This window comes from Quercus lobata, chromosome 2 (genome assembly GCF_001633185.2).
Source record: "Quercus lobata isolate SW786 chromosome 2, ValleyOak3.0 Primary Assembly, whole genome shotgun sequence".
In the NCBI taxonomy this organism is placed as follows: Eukaryota; Viridiplantae; Streptophyta; class Magnoliopsida; order Fagales; family Fagaceae; genus Quercus; species Quercus lobata.
Genome location: NC_044905.1, coordinates 34,427,346 through 34,434,790, shown reverse-complemented (window position 1 = coordinate 34,434,790; position 7,445 = coordinate 34,427,346). Strand labels below are relative to the sequence as shown.

Genomic DNA, 7,445 nt, shown 5'->3' with positions numbered 1-7,445 from the left:
ATTTGTGACAAACATGATTCCATCGTAAATATAAAAAAGGGTATTAGCGACAGACATGAAGCCATCGAAATTGGTAAAATATTTTGGAGGGAAAATTCCCCCCTTACTTTTCACATTTGTGACAACATTTATCCATCATAATTAAATTTTTTTTTTCTAATTGAGTTTGTATTTACGACAAACATGCTAACTGTCGTAAATAGCTAATTTGCTTTAAAAGAAAGAATGTATACTTTAAAATTTGGCAGCAAAATTTTATTTTTCTTTACTGCCACTCCATCCCTCCTACCCCCACCCCTCTCAAAATTTAGAATTTGGCAGCAAAAAATTTAAAATTCAGATCATCCAAAAAAAATTAATTTATACTTTAAAATTTTATAATTGACACTTATAAATTTGTCCAAAAAAATTCAAAAAATAAAATAAAGTTGGTACAACAATGTGAACAAACCCATCTTCTCAACCCAAAAAAAAAAAGGTTAAAAAACCCAAAAATATAGGAAATTCCTTTCATGTAAACATATCCCTAATTACAAAACAAAACAAAAAAAGCTCAAATCTATCTTCCTCAACAAATCCCTAATTCCCAGTATAAAAACCAAAAAATAGAAAGAAAGAAAGAAAAAAAAAAAAAAAAAAAAACACAACGCTGTCTTACAGTTACTCTCTTGTGCCGTTAGTATCTTTGCTTATCTCTACACCATCGTTCTCCATACTTGCCAGAATCCAATTGCCACAAAAAGTTTATTTTTTGTGTGGGTTAAAAATATGCCCTTACTAATACTAAATTATTTGTGAGGGCTACGATTGACCTTTGCAAAAAATCATTAAAATATTAATTTTTTTTGAGATAAAATTTATTCTAAAATTCAAAGAAAAATAAAAAGAAACGCATAAACGCATAATTATTTAAATTCAAGTTTTAGTAGTTTAAAATAATGCATAAAAGATGAGTTTATATATCAAATGGTAAATTACATCTGATTGGCAGGAAAATTGGAATGCATGTTAAGACCATATAGAAAATGTAATCCAACGGTTGGATTTTCAAAATATGAATTCAAAAAAAAGTTATTGGATGGTGTAACATTTGTTAGAATTACGTCAGGTGTAATTTGAACCCAAACATATATTTCTTAATTCGATGTGAATTTTGAAAAATCTACTGTTAGATCACATTATTTTCATATATTTTTCATGCTTACAAAATTTCAAGGTGATTAAAGATCAATAGTCATGTCACCAATCAACTGTCTAGATTCAAGTTTTAGTAGTTTAAAATAATGCATAAAAGATGAGTTTATATATCAAATGGTAAATTACATCTGATTGGCAGGAAAATTGGAATGCATGTTAAGACCATATAGAAAATGTAATCCAACGGTTGGATTTTCAAAATATGAATTCAAAAAAAAGTTATTGGATGGTGTAACATTTGTTAGAATTACGTCAGGTGTAATTTGAACCCAAACATATATTTCTTAATTCGATGTGAATTTTGAAAAATCTACTGTTAGATCACATTATTTTCATATATTTTTCATGCTTACAAAATTTCAAGGTGATTAAAGATCAATAGTCATGTCACCAATCAACTGTCTAGATTCAAGTTTTAGTAGTTTAAAATAATGCATAAAAGATGAGTTTATATATCAAATGGTAAATTACATCTGATTGGTAGGAAAATTGGAATGCATGTTAAGACCATATAGAAAATGTAATCTAACGGTTGGATTTTCAAAATATGAATTCAATAATAAGTTATTAGGTGGTGTAACATTTTTTAGAGTTATGTTAGGTGTAACTCGAACCCAACCCTATATTTCTTAATTAGATGTGAATTTAGACAAATCTACCGTTAGATTACATTATCTTTATATATTTTTCATGCTTACAAAATTTCAAAGTGATCAAAGATTAATAGCCATATCATCAATCAATTGTCTAGATTCAAGTTTTAGTAGTTTAAAATAATCCATAAAAGATGAGTTCATAGATCAAATGGTAAATTACATCCGATTGGCATGAAAATTGGCATGCATTTTAAGAACATATAGAACATGTAATCCAATGGTTGGATTTTCAAAATATTAATTAAATTATAAATTATTGGGTGATGTAACATTTTTTAGAGTTACAACACGTGTAACTTGAATTCAACTCTATATTTCTTAATTTGATGTGAATTTTGACAAATCTACCGTTAGATTGCATTATCTTCATATATTTTTCATAATTATAAAATTTCAAGGTAATCAATTATTAATTGTCATGTCAACAATCAATTGTCTAGATTCAAGTTTAAGTAGTTTAAAATAATGTGTAAAAGATGAGTTCATAGATCAAATGGTAACTTACATCCGATTGGCATGAAAATTAGTATGCATGTTAAGATCATATAGAACATGTAATCCAATGGTTGGATTTTCAAAATATTAATTCAATAATAAGTTATTGGGTGATGTAACATTTTTTAGAGTTACAACACGTGTAATTTGAACCCAACTCTATATTTCTTAATTCGATGTGAATTTTGACAAATCTACCATTAGATTGCATTATCTTCATATATTTTTCATGCTTATAGAATTTCAAGGTGATCAATTATGAAATTGTCATGTCAATAATCAATTGTCTAGATTCAAGTTTAAGTAGTTTAAAATAATGCATAAAAGATGAATTTATAGATCAAATGGTAAATTACATCCGATTGGCATGAAAATTAGCATGCATGTTAAGAAAATATAGAGCATGTAATCCAATGGTTGGATTTTCAAAATATTAATTCAATTATAAGTTATTGGGTGATGTAACATTTTTTAGAGTTACAACACATGTAACTTGAACCCAACTCTATATTTCTTAATTCGATGTGAATTTAGACAAATCTACCGTTAGATTACATTATCTTCATATATTTTTCTTGCTTACAAAATTTCAAGGTGATCAAAGATTAATAGTAATGTTATCAATCAATTGTCTAGATTCAAGTTTTAGTAGTTTAAAATAATGCATAAAAGATGAGTTCATAGATCAAATGGTAAACTACATCCGATTGGCATGCATATTAAGAACATATAGAACATGTAATCCAATAGTTGGATTTTCAAAATATTAATTCAATTATAAGTTATTGGGTGATGTAACATTTTTTAAAGTTACAACACGTGTAACTTGAACCCAATTCTATATTTCTTAATTCGATGTGAATTTTGACAAATCTAACGTTAGATTACATTATCTTTATATATTTTTTGTGCTTATAAAATTTCAAGGTGATAAATTATTATTTGTCATGTCATCAATCAATTGTTTAAATTCAAGTTTTTGTAGTTTAAATTCAAGTTTATATCTTTGACCGTTGGATTGGTAGAATGTGGTGAAATATTTGATTTTGTAAATGACAGTGACAATCAGACGGTTAGATTGTGAGAACAGAGTAATCAAATCTTATGAAACTTCGTTAAAGTCCAAATCCAAAATCTAACCATTAATTGGATTGGAAGAATTTTTTAAATACTCTTTAATTAATTTTTTTTGAGAAAACTTTAATTAAAATTTTAAATCAGTAATAAGATAATTTTTGAAAATTGAGAGCAAGTTAGTATACAATATTTTTAATATTAATTAAAAAAATTTTGGTTAATGAGATTTCAAGTGAAAAATGTTTTTTCCCTTGGGAGATTTTGCCAAATAAAATACACAAAATTATTTTTTTATTTTTTAAATATTGAGGTTATATTTTCTTACAAAAAAATCTACCTACACAATATTGAGGTTATATTTCACTAACTTTTGAAGCTTCCTATTTGAGATGGAATAAAATTGCAACGTAGGTTAAAATTTTCTTTACCGCCACCCCCTCCCTCCTACTCCCACCCTTCTCAAATTTTAGAATTTGGCAGCTAAAAATTTAAAATTCAAATCATCCAAATTTTTTTTTTTAATTTATACTTTAAAATTTCATAATTGACCCTTATAAATTTGTTGAAAAAAATTCAAAAAATAAAATAAAGTTGGTTCAATAATGTTAACAAACCCATCTTCTCAACAAAAAATAAAATTTTAAAAAACCCAAAAATATAGGAAATTCCTTTCAGGTAAACATATCCCTAATTACAAAATAAAACAAAAAAAGCCTAAATTTGTCTTCCTCTACAAATCCCTAATTCCCAATGCAAAAACCAAAAATTAGAAACATAAAAAAGAAAAAAAAAACACAACTCTGTCTTATTACTCTCTTGCGCCGTCAGTATCTTTGCTTGTCTCTACACCATCGTTCTCCATACTTGCCAGAATCCAATCATCTTGCTAAGCCACTGGTATCACTTACTCTATCTCACTCTCTTTGTCTGCACTTTAGTTTTTTGCACAGTTTTAAATTATACTGCACGTTCTGGTTCATGAATCCACTGAATAGATATATAGTAATAGTGGATGGTTGGGTGTTGAGCCAAAAAGCTAATGAATGAATGGTTGAAATTTTTTTTGATTAAAAAAATATAAATGAATGAATGGTTGGTGTTTGTTGTGGGTATATAATAATATAATATAATATTAGTGTACGGTTGAATATTTCTTTGTCTGTAAAACTGCAAGGAGACTAGAAACCCATTGACCACTTTTCAATAATATATATTTGTTGTAGCTATGACAATTGTATAATAATAGTATTATAATAATAGTATTTGTCTTGTAGTATATAATAATATAAGTGTACCGTAAAAAGTAACTTTAGCATTTTTATTTTTTTTTGCTAAACTTTAGCAATTTGTTGAAGCTGTTCATTTTATTTGTATATAATTATTGAATTAAATTAGTGGATCTCTAAAATTTGATTAAGCTTTTCATGTTAGTTAGTTTACAATATATTCAGATGTGGTGTTGTTAAGTTAGTTTTTTAGTTTTTAGCTTTTATAATAAGTTTATTTATCACAAATTTTTTTTATCTTTATATTGATATTTCTAATATGGTCCTTGGTTTTAATTATATTTTTGTTGACTAAATAATTACAACTTATCAAAGATGTGGCTTTCTTTTTAACTATGTTACAGGTGAATGGCAAAGAAAAGTAAGAAGCGAGCTATAAAACAAGCGAGAGATAAAGGTGATAGTGGTAGTCAATCACAAGTTGCACCTTCATCATCTGAGTCTCCAACTAATGAAGCACTTGTTTCTTTTAATAGTGTGATTAATGGGGGCAGCGAAGGTAATACTTAATATTTTCCTAAAGTTTATATGCTAATATACCAATTTTATGCTTAAAGCTTATTTATTTATTTTTACTTATTCCATTATTGGTAGGATCTACTATACAAAAGAAAAGAGGTCGGGGAAAGGCTAAGGGTGTTTATCTAGGTCATAACCACAAGTGTGAGATACATGACAAAAGGTCTTTTTTCCCTATTTTTTGGTTACTTTAATCATTTATTTTTTAGTGCTTACATTTCATTTATATGTAATATTTTACATGCTTTGTGTTTCTTTCATATTATTAGATTCATAGAAAAGAAAATACCCTAAGAGATTACTATTAAGTTCCACCAGAACATTACTGGGCCATGGACAACTTTTTCAAAATACCCTAAAGAACAACTGAATATGCTTTATGAGTTATAGAAAGAAGCACAATTTGAGACAGATGACTTAGTTCTTGAGAGGGAGGTATTTGATGAGCATGTCAAACGACGCTATCTTGATTGGATGTGGCACCTTAGAGAAGAATGTGTAACAAATAAAATTCCTCAAGATGAATGGTACAAGCATCCCCTAGATGATGTAACTCCAACTATTTGGAAAGAGATGTGCAACAAATGGAATAATCGCAAGTGGAAGGTGATTATAAAATGAACTTTATTAATAGTTTTTTTTAATATTTTTTTTTTCTAAAATCTTTCTTAGAAGCAAATGTTTAATAATTAACTCATTTGTATTTTTTTCATGTAACTAGGAAAAGAGTGATAGAAACAAAAGAAATCGCAGAAGGAGATCAAAATATTACAGACCAATGCTGGAGAAGGAAATCAAAATGTGGATGAAAACACAGAAGATGACTCTGAGGAGAAAGATGACTAAGATGGCTCTCAGAAGGAGAATACTGACTCAGATGATGATTGATCTTCCAATATTTATGTTTTCAAGTTTGGTGAAGGATATTATAGCTTTCACGTAGACGTTTTAATTAATATTTTTTATTCTATTTTATAGACATTTTAATATTTTTTTTTATTGCATTATGCACTTTCTAGATTTGGATAATTATGGATTTGTGCTTGTTATTTGAATTGAAAAACTTTTGGCAGATTTATGTTTCTTCGCAATTAAAATATTAGAAATGATTTCTCTTTTATTATTGACAGAGTTATTTTGTTGCAAATAATGTATTACTGATGTGGTGAATAGGTTTCAATAACGGTCAAAGTTCATTGAAAAAGGTAAATGGTCACATTGATAATGTATTGTTGACGAAAAACCAATTATTTTACGATGGCTTTTAGTCGTTGAAAAACTACATTAACGACGACTATAGTTCATCACAAAAGTTATTTTCGACGACAAACCAAGTACTTATGACAGCTTTTATTCGTCAAAACAAGGACATTAACAACGGCCTTAGTTCGTCGTAGAAAGTATTTGGTCGTTTGACTTCCTCGTATGATGTTACATTGTCGACGACAAATCAAGTATTTCCGACGGCTTTTATTCATCAAAAAAAGGTATTAACAACGGCCTTAGTTCGTCGTAGAAAGTATTTGGTCATACGACTTCCTCATATAAAGTTGTATTGTCGATGACAAATGAAATTACTATGACGGAATTTTGTCGTTGAAACCATGGATTAACGATGGCCAAAGGTCGTCACAAAAGGTATTTGGTCGTCCAACTTCCTCGTATGAAGTTGAATCTACGACAGCAATTATCAAGTACTTACGACGGAGTTATGCTGTCGAAAATCAGTGTTAGCAACGGTCTCGTCGGTAATATAGTATTACCGACAAGGCTTTTTCCGACGGCCATCGACGGCTTTTTACCATTGGCAATACTAATCTACGACGGCTTTTTGTATTGTTGCGACGAACTTTGGCCATCGCTAATAGCAATCTTTTTTGTAGTGACACACACACACAATAAGTCTAACCAATTTTATATTTCAAAAACAAGTTAAGACAGTTTAGTGAGCATACATTAACACATGTATTCCTTGTGATGACCAAATCACATTGTATCTGCACATGTATCAAAAGTAGCAAAGAATATTGTGTGTTATGTGTGAAAAAAATCACAAGATTGCGTAAGTGTCTTCATGTTATAACGATTTGAGATATGAGAAAATCACTTTAACTCACACACAATCATAACTGTTTGATGGGGACTATCACCTTCGAGATACATCCTATAACTCCCACATCCCCTAGAATACACGTTTGCAATCATATATAAAGCA

At 28.6% G+C, this 7,445-nt stretch overlaps 1 long non-coding RNA gene across 1 annotated transcript; it reads left to right on the top strand.

Annotated features, from left to right (window-relative positions):
- Positions 1–4,229: 4,229 nt before the first annotated feature.
- On the top strand, positions 4,230–5,388 carry LOC115975936. Its single transcript, XR_004088215.1, has 3 exons — positions 4,230–4,322; positions 5,056–5,210; positions 5,306–5,388. It is a non-coding gene; the product is annotated as an uncharacterized LOC115975936 (long non-coding RNA).
- The last annotated feature ends 2,057 nt before the right edge of the window (positions 5,389–7,445 follow it).